This window comes from Ursus americanus, chromosome 10 (genome assembly GCF_024610735.1).
Source record: "Ursus americanus isolate L20-20 chromosome 10, mUrsAme1.1.p, whole genome shotgun sequence".
Lineage (NCBI taxonomy): Eukaryota > Metazoa > Chordata > Mammalia > Carnivora > Ursidae > Ursus > Ursus americanus.
The window spans coordinates 31272981-31300897 of record NC_142136.1 but is presented as its reverse complement, the minus strand read 5'-3'; positions in this window follow the sequence as shown (position 1 = coordinate 31300897).

The window sequence follows — 27917 nt, the reverse complement described above, 5'->3', positions numbered from 1 at the left end:
AGGCAGTGAACTCTTACCAGGTCAAACCATTAAGTGGATCTCAAACTATTTCTTTTCCCCAAGGAAGCACAGAAAACACTAGAAGACAGAAAAGGAAAGGTAATAGGAAAAAGGAAGAGGAAAGATGAAGGACATACTCTATTAATTCCAAGTCTTGTTTCAGGTGACTTGTTTTAATTACAATTTAAAAAATGTTTAATTACAGTTTATTTAAAATCTCCTACTGTCAGGGTCAGAAAACTTTGAACGCTACTGATCAAGGAAAATCAAGGTTTAGGCTGATTTACAAAACCAGTTTCATCGGCCTTTTGCCTGCCTCTCCAATCCTTTTTGGTCCCTCCAGGTCCTCTCACCCCTTTGGTATTCAAAGGAAGTCTTCCCCTACCTTATCTGGCAAATGAGTACTTACCCTTCAAGAGGCAATTCAAATGTTTTCTCCATAGACAGCTGCTCAACTTCCAGGCAGGAAGCAACATTTCCTGTTCCAAGCTGCCATCAACCCTATTATAAGACCCCTTATCACACTGTAATCATTTGCTGATATACTTGCTTTTCTAAGGCTTCTAAAAGGCAAAATTCTGAGCAAACACATTATCTGACTTGTACTAAGTGTTCAATAAATGAATATAAAATGTATGACTAAGTAAAGCTTAAATATTCTTATGTTTACATACCATTATACTGCCTCTTGATTGAGGTATTCCTTCAGAACCTTTGCCATTTATGCCACAAAATTAGCAAGGGCTTGAGGACATTACTATCCATCACCAATTACACAGGTTGTTGCGGCTTCTCACCCCACAGTTTACCACGTAGGGTTTGGCTGCAGTGGAGGAAACGTTCAGCACTAGTTCAGCGTCCAAGTGCCCATGTGCAAAGCCTAGCTCCATAACTTCCTAGCTGTGACTTCAGGGAAATTACACAGCAGCTCTTTGCTTCAGGCACCTAATCTGATGATAATAGTAAGGTTTAAATTATTTAATACCTATAAAGACCATAGAACCGTCCCTAGCACATAGGAAGGGGTCAATAAATATTAGCTATAGTTATTGCCCAAGTAAGAAGCAGAAAGTCAATACATATAATTCAGAGCTTCTACGCTAATGACTTTCAATTTGAGAAGCACTATTTAATTTATCTGAAAACCTATTTGTTCTCTCTGTCCTCAGCTCCTGATACGTATGGCATACTTTCCTATCACAGTCTCATAGTCACATGGGCCTCTTGTTGTACCTCAGGTTCAGCTACTGCGGATGTTAACTACTTATCTCTGAATTGCCTTCCAGGCTGTATATCATAAAGTCTACATTTAATTCAAACCAGGTCAAACAGTTCTCAAATATTGAGGGGGGAAAAAAACCCTAGTTGTTTCACAGGATGAGATAACAAATTCTTTTTTTTTTTTCCTTTGGTCAAGATTTCATATTTCTGTTTTAGGACTGATAGGTATGCTGATCGCCAGTCTGTCATAGCTGATTTATTAATTTGCAGGTGCTATTTGTGTTCTATTCCTTACCTGGGTAATGGTCTATATAAGTGACTTTTATGAGTACTCCTTGCTCTGAGCCCTTATGACTTGTGAATGTTATACTTCAATAAACATTTAGTTTTAAAAAACCAACCTTATACAACCCTATTCATGCCCTATTAATCTTTGTCTTATATGTCAGAGTGCTCTGCCTGTTACAGTATTTCCAGTGAGAGAGAGCTCATCTCAAACCTCTCCCCAAAAACATTTTCCCTTCACTAGCTAACCACAGTACTACCCACTCAATTCCCTAACCAAAAACCACGGAGTAAAAATTGATTCCCCATCTCCATTATCACCATGAATACCCAAATCAATCAAGTCTCATTAATTCTACTTCTAAAATATCTCTCAATGCCCATAAAATGCTTTGTCACTCCCAAGGTCAGTACCCTAACCCTGGCTCTCAGGATTTTTCATTTGGATTACTGCAAATGCCTATTGACTTAACTCCTGACTCATGGTTGTCTTCAACCAATCCTCTTCAATACTACCAGGGTCTCTTTTCTATGAATCACACGTGATCATGCAGTTTATACACTTAAATGTAATTAATGTCTTTCCAATACCTGTAAAATAAAGTGTAAGCCTTTTAAAAGGGTATATTCAAGTCTTCCCTTGAATTATCCCATCTTACTTTTCCAAGGTCATCTCCAGCTATCACCCAACCCAATCACTATCCACCGTGGGTTTCTGTTACATGTATATTTCTCATCATTTCCCAAGACTCTAATGTACGTTCATACCTTTATGCATTTCTCCACTTAGAAAAATCTTGCTCATTCTTCAAGTTTCAGTTCAAATACCACTTGTTCTGAGCCTTTCCCTTACGTGCCCTGCATTTCCACAAAGAATAACTAACCTTCCAAGTATCCTCACTTGCCTAACTCTCCCTTCACATTTTTTTAGCATTACCATGCAATATCTTTGTTAGCTGTTTACATATTCATCTGTGCATAAAAGGGTTTTGAGCATCACTCATATTCCAGGATCTCTTCTGGTTCCTTGGAATTAAATTATAAGTAGACTAGGTAGAGTCTGTTCTATTTTGTCCTCTAGACTAAGCTGCTTGAAGTTAGAGAACATGTTATTCATCTTCGCATCTTCAGGTTTGTCTAGAGCCTAGCATCTAATTAGTAAATTTTCAATTGAATGTATGCTCTCTCAGGATTAGAGACCTGTAGCCTGGGTACCTGAAAAAGATCTACTTTTTTTTTTTTTTAAGTTAATGTAAGCATTAATATTTAATAATTCAACCAATTAATTTTATTTTCTATCCCAGGATCAGTGCCCTAATACAGATATTGGATTATCTTCTAAAGAATATCAAACAGTGCTTTGTTAAGTGAACCTAGTTTTCAATAATTTGCTGCCGTTGACTTGAATCAGTGTTCTAAGAATATTCAGAAATATTTCAGGCTTTGTTTGAATTCTCTAAATCTTCCAGAATTTAAAGGCCATTGCTGAGTTACTTAAGTTTAGGACGGCAAATAATCCTTGATGACCAGACTTTTCAGTGGGATTCCCTGCCTTTTTCTTCCCACAAGCATCATTGATGTCTTTTTTGTACACTCAGACATGCCCAGTTTTCAAACCAATCTATGTTAGACTGAAGCAATCCATTAGCAGCCTCTCCTAATCACCTGGAGCCTTCCATGAGTTGGATGACATCTGATTCCCTGTTTGACCACTGGGTCATTCTTTCCATTTTTCGAGGCTATCCCTACTATCCGGACAACCTGGTTATTAGTTGTAACTGAAACCTTGACTTGAGAAATTGCCCATCAGGCCTAAAACCCAGTTCCTTTCTCATAAACAGAATTTTATAACTTAGGGACCAATTCTGCAGCTGAATCAGTTTATCTCTGCATCCTATCCTGCTTAGTCCTAATTTCTACCCTATCTATACCAGTTTATATTTCAAAGATCAGATTAAGCCTTATGATTAAAATAAGTAATACACTAAGCTAGTCTAGTATGGCCTAACCACTACCACCTACTTCTAAGGGAAATTACAATATTGTTCAGATATCTATGTGCTTTATGAGATCCTTCTCAAAAACACAGAGTGAATGTTAATTACGCCAAGAGAGTTATAGTAATTCCATTCCTGCTGGCAGCAAGCTCACATGTGACACATCCCTCCCAACGAGACAGAAGAGATAATCCATTTGAGGGCTTCAAGGAAAGTATCCCTTCAAAGGTAGAAAACAGGCACTGTGACACCCTAACTTCGGAGTTGGTCATAGAGAATATAATGCTTAAGGCTGCAACAACCATCCTGTCAACAAAAAACCAAGAAAACCTCTGAGATTCTAAACTGGAGTCCCACTGAATCAGCCAAATCTGTAATCTCTTACCTCCAAAATATAAGCCTTCTTCTATTTTCCTCATTGTTTAAGTCTATTTTAGTTGTGTATTCTTTATTTATAGGTAAAGGCATTCCAACTAGGTTTATAGTCAAGTTCCAATAGAGGCCTGAGAACCAGGATGGATACAAAATTTCCTTCAAAAATTACAAACACCTAAGAGGTAAGTATGAGAATACCTAGAACAAGAGAGAAAAGTGTATACCTGGAGGGCCAGCAGATAAGTAGGAAAATGTGAACCACCACTTGGACTTCTGCTCTGGACAAGATGAGATAGACCTGTTTCTCCCTGTTCCTTTCCTCCTGTGCAACTATAAAACCTAGAAATAATGCAAAAGGTGACCAAAAGGAAGGTCTGCTATCTCTAAGGAAAGCTTGAACTAATTTAGGACTCCAAGACTGGAAGAACAGCACAGTGGTCAGGTGTGTGATTTCTACCACCCAACAGAAGAAGGCCACCCAAACTCAGCATTTCTGACCCCCATTCTACCAGACCAAGAAAGTCCGTTCCTCTCCTGGACCCACCAGAAGCCCAGAGAAAACAACAGTCCAGCCCACAATAAGGATCCATCCAAGCCCTTCTAATGATTAGTGGTTAGGGCAACAATTGGATGAATCCTCAGAGAAGTATGAAGAGTGGAGGGAAAGAAACAACCCCCAAAACTAACATACTGTATATTTTTATTTACATAATGTTTTTGAAGCAACTCAGTTTTAGAAGTGATTGACTAGCTTAGTGATTATCAGGAGTTTGAAGGGGACAGAGTATTGAGAGAGGGGGGTGTAGGGATCCTTGTGGTCGTAGATACATGAACTTATGCATGTGACAAAATTACAGAAATACACACACCCACACACGAGTACAAGCTAAATTGCAGAAACATGAATAAGAGCAGTAGGTTTTATCAATTCCATTATCCTGGTTGTGATACTATTCCACACTTTTGTAAAATATCACCATTGGGGAGAACCTGGTAAAAGATACAAGGGATCTCTCTCCATTATTCTTTACAACTCCTCTTAAGTCTACAATAATTTCAATAAAAGTTTCAATTACACACACACACACACACACACACACACACACACACAAAGGACCAAACAGAAAACAGTACTGTATTTCAGTTTGTGACTCCTACTTATGAGCATCTCTGGATGGTCAGACAAGTTCTAGAAATACCTAAGAAATACAAGACCTCTAGGTTCAGGTCTTGGTGGCTTCAATAAACCTCTCAACCCATTTCTTCACAAAATATCTAGAAAGGTCCAATAAACTGTGAGAAACCTGTTGTGTCAAACTTTTCCCCCCTCTTTTTGCCCTTTTTGTATTTGTACTTCCACTTTCAACATATAGACCAATGCTGGCTCCGGAGGACAGCAAGGCTGTATGTGTGTCATCTTCCACTAAATTCTAGGTATTTCAGTAAACATAATTTACTCCTTGGGGAAAACAAGAGCCAGGGGGATAAAGAGATAATGAAGGAAGTTTACAGTGAACGTTATGTCAGTGAATAAAACTGTGAAGTGCTGTGCTAATTAGGTGAAAGAGTTGCCAAGAAGTCCTTACAAAGAGGACGCTATGGCTCCCGCACCAGCCATATGCAGTTTGCTCAATGTATACTAGTGCACACCTTCATCAGCTTTCATTTGCAGAAAGTCATATCTCACGTAAATCAAAATTAACACCAAAAATCATCCATGCATGCAGTTACACAGTAAGACCTTAAGTACCTTACTTTTCTAAATATTCTCCATGCTGGGACTCTTCCCTGTTCCTTTGACATAGTTTCTCTATGCTTCATCAAGTAGAAGAGAATGGAGTAGAACTCACACCGAGGAGTTCAGTGCCAGCTACTTCTTGTATGAGGTCATTTCTCCCTCATTCCTGGACGGCTTCATGGGGAGACAGCCCTCCTACTGCAGAAGAATTGAGCAGACAGGATTTGGTCCTTCCTGAAGTTCATATATTAAATTGCAGCTTTAAGAAATATATTTGAGTCTCTGATATTCCAGATCAACTTTATCACTAACAGTTTTCTTTATGAAAAATTATATAAGGCCTAATTTGTAATTCTTCAGCCAAAGTATTTGATTTTCTTTTTTGCTCGTTATTTGATTCATTTATTTTCTTTTTTTAAAGATTTTATTTATCTGAGAGAGAGAGGGCGTGTTTGTGATTATGTGTGTATGTGCGCATGCCCACACACAGAAACAGAGGGGAGGGTCAGAGGGAGAGTAGGGAACCCCAAGTGAGGCTCAATCCCAGGACCCCAGGATCATGACCTGAGCTAAAGGCAGATGCTTAACTGACTGAGCCACCCAGGTGCCCCTTCATTCATTTATATTCTTAAAGAATGTTTGCTTATGTAAGTTGTAATAAGAAATAACATAAAGCAGGGGCACCTGGGTGGTTCATTTGGTTAAGTGTCTGACTCTTGAGTTCAGCTCAGATCATGATCTCAGGGTCGTTAGATCGAGCCCAACATTGGGCTCCACCCTCAACGGGGAGTCAGCTTGAGATTCTCTCTCTCTCTCTTTCTCCCTCGGCCCCTCCCCCCATGCTCTCTCTAAAATAAATCTTTAAAAAAATAAAAATAAAATAAGACAATGAGCTGGATAAAGCTAAAACATTAAGCTTTTGTCACCATTCAGCTTAATATTCTACTTTTTTGTTACCACACAGTACATGCCCAAAGGTGGTTAAAAGATGAGGGAACAATCACACTGGAAGCAAAGACAACCATTTTACCCTAGGCTGCAGTGTGGACTACTGGACATGTTTTTGACTGGCAGGAAAATACAAAAGAAGGAACTGTTGAATTCTGGTTAAGGTTATAATTCAGTAAGTCGCAATGCCTCCTGAGGCCCCTAAGCCTAAGTCCCTGCAGTTATTCAATTTATGACTTTTTGTCAATCTTTCTCTCAATTTATTTCTAAATCACTATTGACATTAGATCTAAAAATTGGATTCATGAAAAAACCCAAAGGGCATGTTAATACCTGTTTTAGGCTGTTGATGAAAGCCACCTTTATGAATATACTAAACCTATGGCAAAACCTCATTTAGAAAGGTTAATATGGAAACAAAAAACCATCTGAAAATGATGTAATCTGTTTATGAATTCAGCTAAAAGATCCATAAAACTAAACTGCTATACCTAGTAATTTTCTGTCATTGTACTGTTTATTATAACTTTCTGGTTCACTAGTACTGCAATATGCCACAATTACTTAAGCTATATCTTTAATTAAGCATTAATAAAATATGAGTTAGATAATTATTCCAGCAATTTTATTATATAATTAGTGAATAAGTTAACATGAGATTACATAATGAGATTTCATATAAAATTTAGTATGTGCACATGAGCTTAATTTAATGACAAACTATCCTCAAAACAAAACTAAGGATTTTTCTGGGTAAATGTGCTCTAAGTTCTGGAAATAATTCCCAGGGGGAAGGAAACTTTCCAAATAGTTGGCTTAGACATTGTAGAAGCAAAACAGAAGCAAAAATAAATATGTACCATCTGTAGTTTTCATTTCCCAGCATTGTTCCTGGGTGCCCAACCCCCTCTCTATCAGAGGGGGTTTTGTATTTTCCTGCCAGTCAAAACCATGTCCAGTAGTCCTGTCACATGTAGCAAACAGGTCATGGTATAACTTGGTTACAGCACAGGAACCAAATGCAAAGCCACAGAGCATTTAAGTTATTTGCTCCATCATCCCACCTTTCAGAGGTGAGGCTGGATCCCCAGCCTCCAGTTAGTCCAATTCTCTTTCCCTATTGCCTCAGTCTTTCTGCAGTAGAAAGCATTAACACTTTAATGATGTGATAAAATAAAAAATGTATACATGAAGTTTATTGCTAAGGGAACTTAAATCCGTGTTAGAGCATTAGTTTTAAAAACAGTAACCATGACATATGACAAAGTGGGTAAATGAAAAAAAAAAAAAAGCGAAGCATAATATGAATGAGCACAGAGTAAATTAGGTGGGGGTGGAGGGGTTGAGTAATCTTTCCCCCACAATGAGAATTATGTTTGGTTCTATTTCTAGAATACCAAAATCTGGTCTCGGTATATGTTCATCATTTCTATGGTATAAAAACTCTTAATTTAGCATTATAATTATTTCTGTTGGTACATCATTATTTTTCTTAAATAAAAGTTCTCTTTATTTAGAACTTAAACTTGTTCAGTTTTTTCTTAAGTGTTTTTGTGGCAATTTTGTTTAGATGATGTGTGTGTATAACTAGCCTATAACTGTGTTCTGTTTCTAATTGATTCAGTTGATGTTCTTCAGTTATTCAAGCATATTACTCATCTATGATGCTTTTAACTTTTTTTTTTTCCCAATAGAGTCCATGCCCAGCGTGGAGCCCAGTATGGGGCTTGAACTCATGACCCTGAGATCAAGACCTGAGCTGAGAACAAGAGTCGGATGCTTAACTCACTGAGCCACCCAGGTACCCCAATGCCTTTAACTTTCTAACAACTTTCTAATAATTTTTCTTACTTCTTTCATCTAGTTGCATAATTCTAGAGAAATATAGAATTATAGAAGTCATGAAAGCATTCTTTGCCATTATTTCACAGAAACATCACCTGTTTGCCATTAAGCATAATGACTTCTGTTTGATCTATACATACCTAGAAACATAAAGAAGGTATACATACATTCACACACATATGTGGGTATGCAAACATATATTTGTGATATGCATACATTTATATATAGCAGTCACTTTATAATAAACACACGTTGGGGAGGTATATGAAACTATTACTACAGGTTTTAGGCAGGATAGAAATTGTTCCATCAAATGCCTTTGGGAGACTCTGTTGAAGTGATAGGATTTTTACCTGATTTATATAGTGATTGATACTAGTATAACTTCTGCCATTAAACACTGTTGTACTCCTGGTATAAACCCCATTTTTCATGTTGCATTATTCTTTTAAAGTATAATGAATTCTATCCCTAAGATTATTCTGTAGTGCAGCTAATATGGAAGACAGAATGAAGGTTCCTCAAAAAATTAAAATTAGAACTACCATGTAATCCAGGGATCCTACTTCTGGGTATATATGTGAAAGAAATGAAGTCACTATCTCAACGAGCTGTGTGCACTCCCATGTTCACTGCAGCATTATTTACAATAACCAAGACACAGAAACCACCTAAGTGTCAACCAAAAGGTAAAGGGATAAAGAACATGGTATGTACTGCATTTTTTCAGTATAAAAAAATTAAAAAAGAAGGAAATCCTGCCATTTGCAACATAGATGGATCTTGAGGGCATTATGCCAAGTAAAGTAAGTCAGAGAAGGGCAAATAATGTATAAACTGACTTATTTGTGGAGTTAAAATACACACATACACACACACACACACACACACACACACAACACATTGGTGGTTACTGGGGGGTGAGGGGGTAGGGTGAGGGTGGTCTAAGTCACAAACTTCCAGTTATCAAATAAATGAGTCCTAGGGAATGTAACGTACAGTGTGGTGACTAAGGTTAGCAATACTGTAATACATATTTAAAAGCTGTTAAGAGAATAGATCTTAAGTTATCACAAGAAAAAATTATAGTGATGTATGGTAATGTTATCTTATGATAATCATTTCACAATATATCCATATGTCAAATCATTATGCTTACATCTAAAACTAATGCAATGTTATTTGTCAATTATATCTCAAAAATTATTCTGAAATTAAAAGAATTTTTTTGTGGTAGTAGTGGTGGTAGAGAAGCTGCTATCGTAACTTCTGTGTGTGTGCATGTGTGTGTTATTTTCAGGTTTAGATATCAAAGTGATACTGGCCCTGTTAAAAAAAGATGAAACATGAGGCCTTTCTTTCCTTCTCTATGCCATTAAAAAGGTAGAAGAGTAATGGAATAACCTGTTCCCTGAGAGTTATAAATTTTTACCTGTGAAACCATTTAGGGCCTGATCTTATCAACTTCTTCCATCATTATTTGTCTCTTTGGGTTTCTTCTCTCTTCCAGCTCTGATTTAGGATAAGATAGTATCATAGATAATTCTACACTCCATAGATCGTTTCCAATGTGTTTGCATGGAATTTTGCAAAGTATACCTTTATGAGTCTTCAGTTCATTTTACCTTTGACTATTTCCTAGTATTCCATTTTAACTTTTGCTAACATTTCTCCTAAATTAGGCCACTTAATGATTTATCTACTGTATTAAGGAGGAGTATGTATTTTTCCAAAGAGCCAGCTGTTCAACTGGAAAGCAAAAACACTCATCAGAAAAATGTTGCCATAAAGCAGATAAAATTTGGACCAAATATCTATATGAATTAAAAAAATAAAAATTGAAAAAGAAGGAGCTGCCTCTATAAAATAGAACCACCAATATAATTACAAGCACTTATAAGGTACTTAACAGTGTATAAGTGCTGTGAATAAATTAACTCATTTAATCCTCACTACATTGCTATCAAGTAGAATGATTATTACCCGAATTTTAAGCTAAAGAATTGTAGTCACTGAAAAATTCCAAGTTTACATAGGTGGTGCAACGTAGGACATAAAAGTCCAGGAAAGCTGTGACAGAAGGAGATGCACTAGCTTTCAGAGAAAAATACAACCTTCTCAGTTACAGTAACTGAAAGTTGGTATATTGAAAACAGAGCAGAAAGGAAACTAGACCCTGTGGAAGCACCATAAATATCATGATGCACAGGGCAGAGAGAAGCAAGTAAATGAAAGAAATTTAAAAAGGAGTTGCAAATTACATAAAAAGAAATAAAAGGCATATAAAAACACCCCATGTAGGTATTGAGTACCTCAAAGAATAGAATTGAAATTACAAAAATTTTACAGATACAATTCAAGAAACCTTGTCAAAAAAAGAGACCTATCTATAGACATGAAAGGACATTTTCCCATAGATTGACACAGAAGGCTCCACACCATGACATATAAAGTTACTGGAATGAGAAGAGAAGGGAAAGGAGGCATTTAGACTAAAAGAGCAAGTTACCTTTAAGGTAAAGGTAAGGAAACCAGCCTAACCTCAGACTTCATAGCAATATTCAGTGCCAAAAAACAATGGACAAATACCCACAGAGTTCTCAAGGGGGAAAAGAAAATATAATAAATATTTTACCTTCTCTCATTTGAGAATAAGTGCAATTGAAAAAAAAAAAAGTTCCCATAAGTTCTTCTTAAATAAAGAAATAAAGGACAAATTTCATTTAACCGGGGGGTAAAAAAACCTATTGCAAAGGAACTGGCCATGGGTGTTGATTATTTTAAATGGTAGACTAAAATGAAAATAAATGTCAGGATTATGGCTACAGTATAGATTATAAATGGGATAAACTCAGCAAATGTTGTAAGCAAAGGTGAGAGAAGCAGAAGTATGTAATAGCTGGGTACAAATGTAAGTTTTTAGGATTTCATAAGCCAAGTAAAGATGTTAAGCGTATTTAAAGGTATAAAATTCAGAAGAAATATAATTACCTAAAAATCAAGTGATGGGGGAGAAGGACGGGACATTAGGAATATAATAATTGTGTCACCTCTGAAAACAAAAAGTCAGCTCGTAACTTGAGTAGAAATGGAGAATTAAGTACATTATGTCTTATGGACTGAATGTTTATGTTCTGCCAAAAGTTCCTATGTTGAAATCCTAACCCCCGATGTGATATTAGGAGGTACAACATTTGGGAAGTGATTAGGTCTTCTTCTTCTTCTTCTTCTTTTTTTTTTAAGATTTTATTTATTTGTCAGAGAGAAAGAATGAGAGCACAACCAAGGGGAGCAGCAGGCAGAGGGAGAAGCAGGCTCCCTGCTGAGCAAGGAGCCCCATACAGGACTTGATCCCAGAATCCTGGGATCATGACCTGAGTTGAAGGCAGATGCTTAACCCGCTGAGCCACCCAGGCATTTCAGGGAAGTGATTCTGTGCTGAGAGTGGACCTTCATGAATGGGATGGATGCCCCTGTAGGAAGGGACAGGGGAGCTTGCTCTGTCTCTGTGCTCTACACCACGTGAGAACACATGGAGAAGCTGGCGGCTAGCAAGCAGGAAGAAAGCCCTCATAAGAACTCAACCACGCTGGCACCCTCATCTCAGACTTCCAGCCTCCACAATCATGAGAAATTTCTGTTGTTGATAAGCCACCCAGTTTATGGTATTGCTCCATAGCAGCCTGAGCTAAAATATTATATAAACTTTAATTTCACCTTGGATAAGCCTCTATGGAGGGCATTTAGACAATCACCAACAAAATTAAAATGTGTACCCTTTCACCCTGGGCTTCCACATTTAGGAATTTATCACAGGTATACCTAAACACATTCTACAAATATTTATGAGGATATTTTTTGTATTATTGTTAGACTGTTTCAAAGTCTTTTACTAAGTGTACATCTATATAAAATTCACTAAATTCTGATAACTTCAGATAATGAAATGTTCTGTAGTTGTTTTTAAAAAAAGGGACTCAATTGTGAAACAACGTCCAAGATATGTAAGTGAAAAATGAAGCTTAGAACAATGTGTATAGTATGCCATGAGGTATGCCAAAATACTTAAAAACGAAACCGTATATATGTGTATGCTTCCATTTGCATAAAATACCAAACAACAGAATTAGAATGATAGACATGTTTGTCAAGCAGCCACCCAGTGTGTGCTTGAAAATAAACATTTTTAGGTGCTAATTGCCTCCATAAGAACACAATTGCAATCTCTAAGATTTTGCTTTAGTTTGAGCAAAGCAGAATTTATGAGGCATACAGGTATTTAAATGAAATCACGGTTCTAATTAATTGAATGCATAAAAGCAAAATGATGCTCTGTAAATACACTTAAAGTATAATGACATGTGAATTAACATAAAATAGGGAAGACTCTACATCATACACGCCTAAACTCTGAAACACGCCCAGAGAAAAGTTAAGATCTCCATACCGATCCCCCAGTAGAGGCACAGTCTGGCTTGATGTTTCCATTGTTATTCAAAACCGGTTACCAGGAACAGTTGAACCTCCAAATGAAGCTCACAGCAAGTACAAGCTATAAAAAGCACTCGCTTGTCACTAAGAGAATATGAACAGGTTTAGCACATCTACTTTTCCACACTTCAAGTTTTCAAATGAGACTGGAAGGCGATTATCAAGGGATTTTGCAGGAAGATAACTTTCCCTCTAAATCTTTTCATCCAGGCGTGCTATACAAATGTGCAATATATCTTTCCTATAATTAAGTAAACTGTTTCCTTGCTTCATAGTTACTCAGCAACAAATGACACCTACACATTCTTTCTGGAGGGGAAAAAAATTAAGACTTATTGCCAAGTAAACTCTTAGGAAATGGACATTTTAATTGATTATTCTGGTAGAAAATAATTGAGAAAATACTTCATCATATTTCTTCTTTATAAACCTCCTTTATCACTGTTTTGAATTCTAGCTGTACTGTCAAAAAACTGCATTTTGTTACTTTGTCGTCTTGTCTCAAATAAAAAATGTCTGCCTGGGGAAAACTGTTTAGTCAAAGGGAAAAGGAGGTGGCTAAAGGGGAAAAAATATATACATTGAAAAAATATATAGAAAGAGAGACAATCCTTTAGTGATGCTATCACCATTAAACACTAGTTCTGATAAGGTTTTCGAATTTAACAAAATATCCAAATGAAGATTTAAGATTGCGCTAGATTGTTATACACATGCAACCTTTGAGTTCCTTTTGCAATCTGAGAACTTTTCAGTCGGGGTCTGAGTTTAAAAACGGGACACAAAGTTTTCATTTCTGCCTTCAATGAGACCCAAATTTAATGTAAATATAGGTGTATAATTTTTTTTAAAAATTAAACTATCAGAAATGCAAAAAATAGTCCATATATGTGCAAAAGAGTAAGTAATTTGTTACAATTGGTAGATAGTAAGTGAAATCAGAATTTAATTTTGAAAGGATCTACTGGAGTTCACCAGGATAAAAGAAGAGGAAAGGAAGTCCAGGCAACAGGAAAGGCATACACAAAGTCGCGAAGTATGACACATCATTGTGTTTTCAAGGAACTATATAAAAAATTGAGCATTGCCAGATGGTAAACTGTTGAAAGTGAGGATTGATAAAGAGATCAGGGACAAAGAATTAGACTCAGGCCAAATTAAGACAAACTTTAAATAAGACAAACCTTAGGAACTGGGAGTTTCATCTTGAGAGAAATGTAGAGTTCTAAAAACTTTTTAGCAGAGTAATAACATCAACGTTGCTACTGAGAACAGGAAAAGCAGTTACAATTAAGTAAGGGCCCAATTGTAGGTAAGGAAGCCAAAGATGTCACATTATAGCTTTTGGGCTAGCCTAACCAACACTTTTCTAATCTTACCCCTGTATTATTTTCACTTTTTGAACCAAGAAAATGTACTTTAAATGTAAGAATGATAAACTATAAAAGTCTCTACAGCAAAATTTTTCAGCCACCCTTGTCCACAAGTCATCCAGACTCCCTCCCTGTAGGTAGCTAATAGGACTAGTTTCTGCCCATCTTTCCAGAGATATTTACACACAAATCCTTACATACTCCCTTGCCCCATTTTTTACACAAATAGTTGCATATTCAACATACTGTTTTTCATTTTGCTTCTTCACTAAATGTATTTCAGAGATATTTCTGTATCTGTGCAAAAGCATCTTCAATCTTTTTTAAACTACTACATATATACACACATCTAAATACATGTATACATATATACCACAATTGAACCTGTCACCTATTGAGTATTAGGTAGTTTCAGTGCTGCAATAAGCACTTACATACGTTTTATCTTGTACATGAACAGTTGTATCTATAGGATTCTTTTGCCATCACCTATTGTTGTACAACAAGCTACTTTAAAACCTAGTAGCCTAGAACAGCAATTATTGCTGTATCTCACTATTTTGTGGGTCAGGAGTTAGAAACTCTTGGAACAGAAGAATATCCCAGTCATGATGCATCAACAGGGGTCACTTTTTTCCAGGTAACTCACGGGTGGGTTGGTTGGATGGTCCAACATGGCTCAATCACTCATCTAGCACGAAGGGTACAAACTTTCAGTTTTACGATGAATAAGTTCTGGGCACCTAGTGTATAGCTTCAGGACTATAGTTAATGATACTGTACTATGTACTTAAAAGTTGCAAAGAGGCTAGATCGTAAATGTTCTCACTACAAAAAAAAAAAAAAAGAAAAAGAAAAAGGTAACTGAGGTAATGGATAGGTTAACTAATATTGTGGTAGTCATTTCGCATTATACATGTCTACCAAATCATCACATTATACACCTTAAACAGTGTATGTAATAGGTCAGATATATCTCAGCAAGGCTTAAGAAATTTAAAAAAAACAAAAAACAAAAAACAGGAAAAAGACAGAAGCACATGTTGCTGGTATCTTGATTAGGAGCCAGTCCTATTCTGTGGAAATAGTTATCTGTGGCTTTTCACTTCACTCTCTGGGCCCTTGGAACTCAACTCTAAGTCAGCTTTTATTTTCCATAATAAACAACTCACTTTGCCTCTTGAGTAACCTTTTTAGCTTTCTCTCTACTCTTAGACAGTTGAAGACCTGTGGGTTTTTGTTTTGTTTTGAAATATTTCTGTCCCTTTTATTCCAAGTTGATGGTACTAATATAATTCTCTTATAAACTTTGTGGGATTTCTATGAATCTTAGTAAGGTTCACTAAATTGGATTAAAGTCATAACACAAGTCTCCCAAGGAAGGTTCTCTTGAACTTGGGATAAAGATCAGAAGGCTATAGAAAAATGATTAAGTTTCCCATAAGGCATTTTGTCTAGTTGAGAGTTTCTATGAAACACGTCCTTAAATCTTCATAACATCTTATTAATGGGTCTTAAAGGCATATCCTTGAGATGATCTTTACCCTATACACATTTAATCTGAGAGCCTTTTAGGGAAGCTGGGAATAAGGAACAGTTTTATTCTCAAATGGCAAGGCATGACTACCTTTTCTCCAAATCTTGTGTGTAAATAGAATTTTTTCTTTTGTAGTTTATTTCCCTTCATCTGTACTTCATTATATATGGCTAAAAAATAATAACATGGTACTTGAAAAATTGTTCCCAAAACAGGTCTGCCAAATTGACCAGCTTTATATTTCTATATTCATATCTATCTATGACATGTAGATACCAATACACGGCATACAGGTGACAATGTTGCCAAGCTTCTGGCCAATATATAACAAAGTTTCATTTTTTCCAGCCTCCAATAACAATTTCCTGATTCCCAAAGTCAATGCAACATGTTTTAAAGCTTATGTAGCACTTCACTTCCATGTATCGAATTCTGTACTGCTTATCTATTACTATTATCAAATATGTTAAGACTTAGTGGTTTAAAGCAAATACAATTTGATTCTATCTCACAATTTGAAAAGGTCAAAAATTTGGACACTGCTCAGGTAGGTGACTCTTCTCCAAATGACATCAACAAAAATCTTTTGGTGGCATTCAGTTGGCAGATAGGCTGGCCTGCACAGTCTATATTAGTGCAGAAGCATCTTCAATTATGCATGTCTGGTTGGTCTCTATGTTCAAAGTAACTTATATGAAAACCCTAATAAGGTTTGCAAGAAATTTAACGAGCTGACTCTAAAATCTATACAGAATAACAAAAGCCCAAGAATAACCAAAACAAAAATATGGCAAGGAAAACTTCCCTACTAAATCTCAAGACTTATTGTTACGATACAGTAACTAAGATGAGTGTCAATGGCATATAATTTGACCCATAGTGCAGAATACAGAGCTCAGAAGCAAGCCTACAAGCATATGGAGAGGTGTATCTGTAAAAAGGAGCATTGTAGAAAACAAGTATTCAAAAAATTGCCCTAGGAATATTAATATATATATTATATATTATATATATATAATATATAATATATATATTAAAAATTTTAATATATATATATAAATAATATATATATATTAAAAAAACATTTCATGGGACTTCTACATCACATCATACACACACACACACACACACACAAATCAACTCCAGGTATACAGGAAAAATATAAAATTGAAGAAAATGAAGAAACATTTTATATTACCCCAAAAAGTACTAATAACAAGAAGGAGACAAATAAATTCAACCACATTAAATAGCTTTTGTTCAAACATACAAATGAAAAGTGACAATAAAGTTGAAGATATTTGTGACATATATAACCGACAAAGCCTAATTATCTACGAATGTTAAGTAGATAAGTAGTTAAATAAATGGATGGAGGGGTTGGGGTGGCAGTGGGGGAAGAAGGATGTGAGTGGCAAGGGATAATTATCATTAATAAATTGCAACAGAAAATGACTATGTTCAACAGTATATTCTAAGAAAAATAACTGACAAATACAAAACAAGCTCAATTTCAGTCATAATCAAGGAGATTTAGACTCATAGTGAGTCATAATTTTTCCTTCAAGAGATATGCAAAAGTAACTGCATCATACTAGGTGTTGAGGTTTGAAGAAATAGTAACTCCAGTGCAAATGTAAACTGGTACAACTACTTTGAAAATTGACTTGATATCATCTTACACAGTTGTATACTCATACACTACACACACGATAGCACACTATACAATCGCAGGTATAGCAGTGTATCAATAAGTATGTTCCAAGAACAGGTACTGGTTCTCAAACTATGCATTAAAAGATTGGAATGAGACAAAGAGCTTGCACCAGAATATAAACAAAGAATACTTCGTTGAGGAGATCTGAAAACAGCAACTTGACTGAATTAAAGGGTGGGATTGTAATGACAGTTTTGAGTGCAAGCTCCATATCTCATTGTAGACTGGCTTTTTCAATAGCACGGACCAAAATATCTGTATTTGATACTCATTAGTGGACCATGAAATAAGTTTCTAAAGTTACCTGGGACTCACTATATCTGTCACACACACACACACACACACACACACACACGCACACACACACATAGTTGTAATCAAAAACATTTCTTCTGTAGGTCCCTGTGGAAAAACTTTTGAAAATATTCCTAAATAAATCCTATACTCTAGAAGACATAGAAAGATTAAAATTATATAAAGTATCTCCTATAACCACAACAGAATGTAATTAGAAATAAAAGATTTTTAGAAATTCACAGATGTGGAACTTAGACCATATACCCTAATTATCCAATAGGTCAAAGAGGAAATCACAGGGAAGTTTGATAATACTTTGAGATAAATGAAGACTTAGATACAATACACCAAAACTTATGGGATACCATGAAAACAGTGCTCAGAGGGAAATTTAGAGTTATAAGTGCCCACATTAAAAACAGGATAAGTATTCAATCAATAACCAAACCATCTCACCTTAAGAAACTGGGGGGAAATAGGAGTAATCTAAACACAAAACAAGCAGAAGGAAAGATAATTATTAGAGATGAAATAAATATGGAGAACAGAAAAAGAAAACAAATGTTGGTTCTTTACAATCATTGACAAAATTGTCAAGTATTTAGCTAGACTGAACAAGCAAAAAACAAGAAGTCTCCAATTACTAAAAACAGGAGGGTGAAAAGGTGACATTACAGACACACTGAACTTGTAGAAGATTTTAAGTGAATAGGGAAAAAATGCCAACAAATTAGATATCCTAGATATAACAAATCTCAAGAAAGATAAAAACTTCTGATATGGACTCCAAAAGAAACAGAAAATTGGCATAGACTTATAACAAGAAAAGAGAGCGAAGGACTTCTGATGATTAATCATCAAAACTCAAGCCCAGATGAATCCACTGGCAAAATCTATCAAATGTTTAAATGAGAATTACCACCAAGTGTTTTTATGTCAAAAACACCTCAACTGTAGAAGACAAGGGAATACTTTGTAACTCTGACCATCATTACCCAGCTACCAAACCAAATCAAAACATCACAAGAAAACAAAACTACATACTAGTATTCTCATTGAATGAATATAGGCAAAATCCTCAACAAAATACTAGAAACCACATCCAGCAGCATATAAAAAAGAATATGCACCATGACCAACTGGGATTTATCCCAGGAATGCTAGGTTGGTTTAAAACTAACATAATAAACCATATTAACAAAATAAAGATTTGAAAACATGATTTATATAGATATAGAAAAAAACATCTGATGAAATATAATATCCTTTAATGTCAGAAAGGAACTTGTTCCACCTAATATAAAGATTAAAAAAAAAAAAAGACACAGAACATAACAATAGTAAAGGTTGAAAGCTGTACCCCTGATAATCAGGAATGAGACAATGATGCCTACTCTAGCCATATCTCTTCAACATTGCACTAGAGGTTCTGGTCAGAGCAATTAGGCAAGAATAAATAAAAAATAAAGACATCCTGATTGGAAAGGAAGAAAACTATATCTGCAGTTGACATGATTTATAAATAGATAACCCCAAAGAATCCACAAAAACACTAATACATTAGAGCAAACAAATAAGTTCAGTAAAGTTGATGGGGTAAAGATTAATATACAAACAACAATATATTTCTATGTATTAGCAATGAATAAACCAAAAATAACATTTACCATATATAACAGTATCAAAAAATACTTAAAGAATGATTTAATGAAAGTAGTATAAGACATACATATTGAAAACTATAAAACATTGTTGAAAAGAATTAAAACCAAATAAATGGAAAGACATGTTCATGAATGGGAAGATCAATATTGTAGTGATGGTAGCATTCTACAAATTGATCTATAGATTCAATGTGATATCTTTCAAAATTACAACTGCCTTTTTATATGAACTCATCCTAAAATTCATGTGAAATTTCAAGGGAACAATAGGAAACAAGAATAGTCATAATAATCTTTAAAAAAGGATAACAAAGATGAATGACTCATACTCTTCATACTGTATGACTCATTCTCTTCATACTGTAGCTACTAGAAAACTATAGCAGTCAAAGATAATGTGGGACTTGTATTAAAATAGATTCATAAATCAAAGGATTGGAATTGAGAATCCAGAAATAAATCCATCCAGCTATGGTCAATTGATTTTTGACAAGAGTGCTAAGACCATTTGTATTTGTTTCCCATTGCTGCTGTAACAAATTACTACAAACTGGGTAATCTAAAGTAGCAGATTTATTTTTCCACAGTTTGAGAGGCCAGAAATTCAAAATCAAGGTGTCAACAGGGTCTCACTCCCCCTGGATGCTCCAAAGTAAAATATATTCTTTGAGTCTTCCAGTGTCCAGTGGTTGTTGCTTTTACTGGCTTATGGCCATACCACTCCAATCTCTGCCATCATCTTCACATTGCCTCCTTTTGTGTATGTCTGTCTTCTCTTCTGTTTCCCATAAAGACTCTTGTCAGTAGGACCCACCTTGATATACAGGATAATTTCATTTCAAGACTCTTAATTTAATAGCATATGCAAAGATCCTTTTCCCAAAAAATATCATATTCACAGGTTCTGGGGATTAGGACATGGATCTATGTTTTGGGGGTTACCATTCAACCCACTACATCATTCAATGGGGGAAAGAATGGTCTTTTCAACAAATGGTGCTGGGACAACTTCATGTAAAAGAACTAATTGGGCCCCCTACCTCATACCATATACAAATTACTAAGTCAAAAAAGGATCAAAACCCTAAGTTTAAGAGCTAAAACTATAAAACTCCAGAAGGAAACATAGGCATAAATTTTTACAATGTTGAACAATTTCTTAGATATGATGTCAAAAGGAACCAAAGGAAAAAAATAAATAAACTGGACTTTCTCAAAGCTAAAAATGTTTGTGTGTCAAAGGTTCTATCAAGAAAGTGAAAAGACAACATACATAATGGAGTATATTTACAAATTATGTACTTGACAAGGGACTAGTATTCATCATACATAATGAGCATTTATAATCCACCATCAAAAAGACAAATAATCAATTTTAAAATGGGCCAAATATTTGAATAGATATTTCTCCAAAGCAGATGCACAGATGGCCAAAAGCACATCAACAGATGGTCACCATCACCAGTCATTAGGAAAGTGCAAATCAAAACCACAATGAGACACCACTTCACATGCTCTAAGTTGGCTATAATTTTTTTAAAAAATTAAAAGCAAGCATTGGCACATATATCAAAAAACTGGAACCCTCATACATTGCTGATGCTATAGAAAATCATGCAGTCACCTTGTAAAATGGTTTGCCACTTCCTCAAAAAGTTAAATAGAAAACTGTCATATAACCTATCAATTCTATTCCTAGATATATATCTAGGAGAATGAAGAGCATATGCTGACACAAAAAAATTTACTCATGGATGCTTATAGAAGCATTGTTCATCACAGCTAAAAAATGAATACAACCCAAATATCTGTCAATTAATGAAGAGATCAAGAAATGTATTGGTATCCATTGTATGAATAATATTTCACAAAATGGAATATTACCTAGCCATGGGAAATGAAGTACTGATCCATGCTACAACATGGGTGAACTTTGAAATAATCACGGCTAGTTTTTTCTTTGAAGATGGCAACAGAATGGGGGGGGGGGCTTAGGCTCACCTCATCCCATTAATATAACTAGATAACCATCAAATCATCCTAAATACCCAAGAAATTGATCTGAAGCCTGGGAGAACAAACTCCACAACCAAAGGTAGAGAAGAGGCCACATCAAAGAAAGTAGGAAGTGTGGAGAAACGACTTGGAAGGGAAATGGATGGTGGCCACTATAGTAGGGAGGGAGCCATAGTCACAAAGAGGGATAAGAGAGAGACTGCCACACAGGAAGCCCATACAGGAAGATGAAACCCCATAACAATTGGCTTGGAAAAATAGCTCAAGTTTTTTGAATTCTTGCACCCAGTAGGGCTTCAAGCCTGGAGTTTTAAATGTCAGTGTGCTTGACTCTGGGAGAGCTCAAAGGACATTGGGGCAGCTTTTGGAGAAAAGGTGGAGCAAACAGCCCATGGACATACAGTGTGGAAACAGCAATCTGAAGAGCACCTAGGGCGCACAGTGGAAAGGTTAGTTGCTCATCTCAGAGCGCACACCAGGGAGGCAGCATTCACAGAGAGTCCCCTCTGGGTACAAAGGAACTGGCACCCCTCCTCCACCCCTCAGCATAAACACATGGCCACCTGCATGAACCAGCACAGCACACACACTCCCTACCTAACTTGCTTACATTAATTAGCACCCCACACACACACACCCACACTCTGGAAGAACTGCCCTTCCCAGTCATGCTTTCCTCAGTCCCAGCACGAGGCTCCCTCCCCCAGAAGACCAGCCCAAACTCCCACCTGACTCAGGAGTTGTGCAGCCTCAGTTCTGGTGGTGGTAGCAACAGGTCTCATTTCACAAGCAGACCAGAATACAACTAGTTAAAACTCACCACATTCAGGCCAGGGAAAAACATTGCCCACAACAGACAAAGAGAACCTCTGCAAATGACTGGTCTGAAGAATAAAGTAGCCAGAACACAATGGCAGTGCACATGCCGCACATATTAGAAATACTCCCAGAAGTGCCAATCTCTTGGGAATGGGAGACACTAAATTGCATGGCACTATAGGTAATCTTTATAAGGCCATTACCCTCAACAGCAGAAGACGCAGCTGACTTTCATAAAACACAAAAACAGGTGCAGAGACATAGACAAAATGAGAAAACAAAGGAATTTGTCCCAAATGAAAGAAATGGACAAGGCCATGGTCAGAGATCTTAGCTAAACTGATATAAGTAATACGCCTAATGGAAAATTTAAAGCAATGATCATAAGGATACTCACTGGATTTGAGAAAATAATGGAGGACATCAGTGAGACCATTAACACAGAGATAAAGAACAACACAGCAGAGATACAGGTCTCAAATGAAGTGAGAAACGCACTTGATGGAATGAACAGCAGGCTGGAAAAAGAAAAGGAATAAATTAATGACCCAGAAGAGGGAGTAATGAAAGGTAATCAAGCTGAACGAAGGAGGAAAAAAAAGAACTATGCAAAACAAGAAGAGACTTAGGGAACTCGGTGACTCCTTCAAATGTAATAACATTCACATTATAGGAGTCTCAGAGGAAAAGGAGAGAGAAAGGGGGGCAGCGAATTTATTTGAAGAAATAACAGCTGAAAACTTTCCTAATCTGGTGAAGGAAACAGATATTGAGAATCAGGAGGCACAGAGTATCCCCAACAAATATCAACAAAAGCAGATCCACATAAAGACATACTATAAATGGCAAAATATGATGTTAAAAATATTTAAAGTAACAAGGCAAAAGAAGACAGTTACACACAAAGGAAGCCCCATAGAGGTATCAGCAAATTTTTCAGCAGAAACTTTCCAAGCCAGAAAGGAGTAGCATGATATATTCAAAATGATAAACTGGAAAAACCTGAAGCCAAGAAAATTCTATCCAGCAAGGCTATCATTCAGAATAGAAGGAGAGATAAAGAGTTCCCAGACAAACAAAACTAAAAGAGTTCATGACCACTAAATCAGCCCTGTAAGAAATATTAAAAGGTATTCTTTGAGTGGAAAGGAAAGACCAAAAGTGACAGTATGAAGGTAGAAACACAAAATCAGTAAAAATGAATATTTCTGGGGGAAAAAAATCAATCTAGGAACTTACAAAATAAAAAGGACCTAACATATAACACCATATACCTAAAACATGGGAAAGAAAGGAATAAAGAATGGGTTCAACCTTAAATGATCTTCAACTTAATACAGACTGTTATATGCAGAAGATGTTATATACAAACCTAATGGTAACCACAAATCAAAAATCACTAATAAATATGCAAAGAATAAAGAGAAATAAATCCAAATATATCACTAAAGAAAACCAGCAAACTACAGAAGAAAGACAAGAAAGGACCAGAAAAAATCCTCAGAAACAACCACAAAACAAATAATAAAATGTCAATAAATCCTAATACATACCAATTATTACTTTAAATGTGAATGGACTAAATACTCTAATCAAAAGACATAGGTTGACAGAGTGGACAAGACAACCCCAAAAGACTTATCTATATGCTGCCTATAAGAGACTCATTTTAGACCTAAAGACACCTGCAGATTTAAAGTGAGGGGATGGAGAAACATTTATCATGAAAACAGATAGAAGTATTGCTACTCCAGCTTTCTTACAGCAGACAAAATAAACTTAAAAAACACAAAAATAAAAGAAAGACTTTAACAAAAGACAAAGAAGGACATTATATAATAATAAAGGGTATAATCCAACAAGAAGCTAAAACAATTATAAATATTTATGCACCCAAATACATGAAATCATTAATAACAAAGATTAGTTTCTAAACGATAATAATATAATAATAGTAAGGGACTTTAAAACCCCTTATATCAATGGACAGATCATCTAAACAGAAAATCAGTAAGGAATAAATGGCTTTAAATGACACGCTGGACTAGATGGATTTAACATATATTCAGAACATTCCATCCTAAGATAGCAGAATATACAGTCTTTTGAAGGGCATGTGGAACATCCAGAACAGATCACATGTTGGGCGACAAAACAAGCCTCAAAAAATTCAAGATCAAATTTAAACCATGCATCTTTTCTGATACAATGCTATGCAACAAGAAAGCAACCACAAGAAATAATTTGGAAAGAGTACAAATACATGGAGATTAAATAACATGCTACTAAACAATATGTCAACCAGGAAATCAAAGAATAAAAAAGTACATGGAAACAAATGAAAATGAAAACAATGGTTCAAAACCTTTGGGACACAGCAAAAGAGGTTCTGAGAGGGAAGTGTATAACAGTATAGGCTTAGCTGAAGAAGCAAGAAAAATTTCAAACAACCTAAACTTTCACTTAAAAGGAGCTAGAAAAAGAACATCCAAAACCTAAAGCCAGCAGAGCAAGGAAATACTAAAGAATGGAACAGAAATAAATGACATAGAAACTAAATATATATATATATATATATATAAAACAAATTGATAAAACAAGAAACTGTTTTTTGAAAAAGAAATCAATAAAATGGATCAACTTCTACCCAGATTTACCATGAAAAAAAGAGAAAGGACTCAAAATCACAAATGAGGAAAAACAACTACCAACACCACAGAAATAGAAACTATTTTAACAGTATTATGAAAAACTCTATGCCAACAAATTGGACAACCTGGAAGAAATGGATAAATTCCTAGAAACACATAACCTACCAACTGTAACAGGAAGAAATAGAAAATGTGAACAGATCAATAACCAGCAAAGAAAATGAATCTGTAATCAAAAAACTCCCAACAAACAAAAGTCCAGGACCAGATGGCTTCACAGGTGAATTCTACCGCACAGTTAAAGAAGGTAATATCTATTCTTCTCAAACTATCCCAAAAAATAGATATGGAAGGAAAATTTCCAAATTCCTTCTATGAGGCCATCATCACTCAGATACCAAAACCAGATAAAAGATACCATATAAAAGAGAGAAGTATAGGCCAGTATCTCTGATGAACATAGATGAAAAAAAATCTTCAACAAAACACTAGTAAACCAAGTCCAACAATCATTCACCAGAATTAAGTGGGATTTATTCCTGGTTTGCAAGGGTGGTTTAATATTCACAAAACCAATGTGATACATCACATCAAGAAGAGGAAGGATAAGAATCATATGATCATTTCAATAGATGCAGAAAAAGAATTTGACAAAACACAATATCTGTTTGTGATAAAAACCCTCAACAAAGGAGGTTTAGAAGGAACATACCTCAACATAATAAAGACCATATATGAAAAACCCACAACTAACATAATCCTCAATGGGGAAAATCAGAGCTTTTCCCCTGGTCAGGAACAAGACAAGGATGTCCATTCTCACTACCTTCATTCAACATAGTACTAGAAGTCCCGGCTGCAATTGCACTACTGGGTATTTACCCCAAAGATACAGATGTAGTGAAGAGAAGGGCCATATGCACCCCAATGTTCATAGCAGCATTGTCCACAATAGCTAAATCGTGGAAGGAACTGAGATGCCCTTCAACAGATGACTGGATTAAGAAGGTGTGGTCCATATATACAATGGAATATTACTCAGCTATCAGAAAGAACGATTTCTCAACATTTGCTGCAACATGCCCGGCACTGGAGGAGATAATGCTAAGTGAAATAAGTCAAGCAGAGAAAGACAATCATCATATGATTTCTCTCATCTATGGAACATAAGAACTAGGAAGATCGGTAGGGGAACAAAGGGATAAAGAAAGGGGGAGGGGTAATCAGAAGGGGGAATGAAGCATGAGACACTATGGACTCTGAGAAACAAACTGAGGGCTTCAGAGGGGAGGGGGATGGGGGAATGGGATAGGCTGGTGATGGGTAGTAAGGAGGGCACGTATTGCATGGTGCATTGTGTGTTACACGCAACTAATGAATCATCGAACTTTACATCAAAAACCAGGGATGTACTGTATGGTGACTAACATAATATAAAAAAAAAAAAAAAAAAAAAAGAAATCCCAGCTGCAGCAGTCAGACAACAAAAAGAAATAAAGAGCATCCAAACTGGTAAGGAAGAAGTAAAATTTTCACAGTTCATAGATGACATGATACTACATATAGAAAACCTGAAAGACTCCACCAAAAAAAACGCTAGAAATGATAAATTAATTTACAGGATAGAAAATTCATACATAGAAATGTGTTGCATTTTTATACATTAATAATGAAGTAACAGAAAGAGAAATTAATAATCCCACTTATAATTGTACCCAAAATAATAAGATACCCAGGAATACACTGAACTGAAGGTGAAAGACCTGTAGTCTGAAAACCATAAAACACTGATAAAAAATTAAAGATGACACAAAGAAATGGAAAGACATTCCATGCTCACGGATTAGAAGAATATTGTTAAAATGTCTATACTACCCAAAGCAATACACACATTTAATACAATGTCCATAAAAATACCATCAATTTTCACAGTACTAGAACAAACAATCCTAAAATTTGTAGGAAACCACAAAAGACCCCAAGTAGCCAAAGCAATCTTGAAACAGAAAAAAAAAAAAAAAAAAAAAAAAAAAAAAAGCTGGAGGCATCACAATTCTGGACTTCAAGTTATATTATAAAGCTGTAGTAATCAAAAAAGTATGGCACAAAAATAGACACATAGATCCATAGAACAGAATAAAAATCCAGAAATAAACCCACAATTATATGGTCAATTAATCTTTGACAAAGCAGGAAAGAATATCCAATGGGAAAAGACAGTCTCTTCAACAAATAGTATTGGGAAAACTGAGCAGCAACATGTAAGGAATGAAACTGGACCACTTTCTTATACCAGACACAAAAATAATTTTGCAATGGATGAAAGGCCTAGATATGAAACCTGAAACCATAAAAATCCTAGAAGAGAGCACAGGCAGTCATTTCTCCGACATTGGACATAGCAACTTTTTTCTAAATAGGTCCTCTGATGCAAGGGAAACAAAAGCAAAAGTAAAATATTGAGACTACATCAAAATAAAAAGCTTCTGCACAGCAAAGGAAATAACCGAAGAAAATTAAAAGATAACCTATGGAATGGGAGGAGATATTTGCAAATGACATACCTGATAAAGTCTTAGTATCCAAAATATATAAAGAAATTATAAATTTCAACACACAAAAACAAATAATCCACTTAAAAAAATGGACAGAAGTCATGAACAGACATATCCTCAAAGATGACATCCAGATGGCCAACAGACACATGAAAAGATGCTTATCATCTGTTATCAGGAAGATGCAAATCAAAACTAAATCGGATATCACCTCACACCTGTCAGAATGCCTAACAACACAAGAAACAACAGGTGTTGGCAAGGATGTAGAGAAAAAGGAATCCTCTTGCACTGTTGGTGGGAATGCAAACTGGTATAGCCACTCTGGAACACAGTATGGAGGTTCCTGAAAAAGTTAAAAATAGAACTACCTCATGATTTAGCAATC